At 48.2% G+C, this 1737-nt stretch overlaps 1 non-coding gene across 1 annotated transcript; it reads left to right on the top strand.

The window, feature by feature from the left end:
• Positions 1-1302: 1302 nt before the first annotated feature.
• On the top strand, positions 1303-1375 carry TRNAK-CUU (transfer RNA lysine (anticodon CUU)). The gene has a single exon. It is a non-coding gene; the product is annotated as a tRNA-Lys (tRNA).
• The last annotated feature ends 362 nt before the right edge of the window (positions 1376-1737 follow it).

Here is a 1737-nt window from a genome sequence, read left to right as displayed (position 1 = left end):
GAAATAATGGCACCAATAGTGTTTTCCTGGTGATTTTTGTGAGCTGCCAGTTGAATCTTGCCGCTTCAGCTAAACCAAGTCCTGGTAAAAAATGGGGGAAGCTGCTGTTTCCCATAAGGAAAGCTGGCCAGACTGAGAAAGCGTTATTACATGCTCTCCACCTGGAGTTATCTGGATCGGGATGTGCAGCCAGCRCATGAGGATCCAAGCTGCCAGGAGCTTCCTCCTTGCTTCTGAGCACCTTCRGGAGTTAAATCTGGCTTCACACTTGAAGAAACGCAGGTTTCATCTGTATTTCTGCTGTCAGCGCAATACCAGCTGCATAAACATCATGCTGGATTGTTACAGGTGAAGCCAAAGAGCCTGGAAAAACTCTTGGACCAGGCAGGCAGATTTTTTTTTTAATTGCCTCCGAAGCCAGCAATTAAATATGTCATTACTTAAGGCCGTAACTATCCAAATTAAACCCTCAGTAATAGAGACCTGATTGGTCTGGGGCTGGGCTCTGCTAGGAGCCCTGTTTAATATTGCTGCAGTGGAAAAAATAACGCAGCAGTCCACTGCGTGGAAAAAATAACGGTGGGTGAGCGGGATGAAAGAACGGAAATGCAAGCAAGGCAGGGAGAGAGGAGGAAGACCTGGAGTTTTTTTTTTTTTTTTTTTTTAATGCAAGTCCCACTCACAAGATTAACAGGAGGATGTAACCCAAAGGGTGTCATGCACGGTCTTCTACCCTTGCTTGGGTTTTCCTCCGCAAATAGGTCTTTTCTGCTGAGAAAATTGGGAAGATTAGAGAGCCTGAGAGCCTGGGAAGACTTGCCCAAATAACGAACGCCTTCCTATCCCGGAAGGACTGTCCGGGCTCGCTGGGGAGCTCTGTTTGCCCAGGTGCACGCGAAAGTATTGTTCCAGCCGAACAATATCCCCGGYGGCACCGAGGTCGTTCAGGCCCTGGGTCAGCCCCGGCGCGGGAGGAAAGGGGCTATAAAGGCGGCGGCGATGCCCGGGCAGGCGGATGCTCCGGCGAAGCAGAGCCTGGTAAGAGCCTCCCGCCGCTCTTGCGTTGGTTTTTACAGCTGGGCGCTTATTTTTGTTGCTTTTTATTTTTTTTTCCCCCTCCCCTGCGCTGTGCATCTCCCTCCTGCCATGGGGTCTCATCGCAGCCAGCGCCACCCAAATACACCCTCCTGCATCGCTTATTTTTATACCTCTATTTCTTTTCATAACGATAAACTTTTTATTCTAGAGGAACCCGAATTTGCAACCTCCTCAAGACACAGCAAAGTAATTGCAACAACGGGAGCCCGGCTAGCTCAGTCGGTAGAGCATGAGACTCTTAATCTCAGGGTCGTGGGTTCGAGCCCCACGTTGGGCGAGTTCCCTTTTGRGCTCCCTTTTACTTTTTTCCCCTCTTGCGTTAGTCTTTGTCCAAAGCTGTTCGCCTCTGGGCATGGGAAATTGCCGGGGCAGGGAGTTTTCCAAAAGATGTGCTGACTAAACGGTTAAAAACCTTGCCTGTGGTTTAGTTGATGTGAGATAGAGGGYGAAAGATGCCTGAATCCTAGCTTTTTTCCAAGCAAAAGGTGGGAGCAGCTGAGAAAAGTGAAGAAACTTAGTTTTTTTTTCCTTATAGGATTTTTTTTTCCTGGGATCTTTCTGCTCTGTTTCAGCTATTTAAAGGCACCTGAGGATGCTCTAAACAGCACTCCTCAAGTTTCTCTGCTTTTTTTTTTTTTT

This window comes from Rhea americana, unplaced genomic scaffold (assembly GCF_003343005.1).
Source record: "Rhea americana isolate MKP2758 unplaced genomic scaffold, rheAme1 scaffold_481, whole genome shotgun sequence".
NCBI lineage: Eukaryota > Metazoa > Chordata > Aves > Rheiformes > Rheidae > Rhea > Rhea americana.
This window is presented reverse-complemented; position numbering and strand designations above follow the sequence as displayed.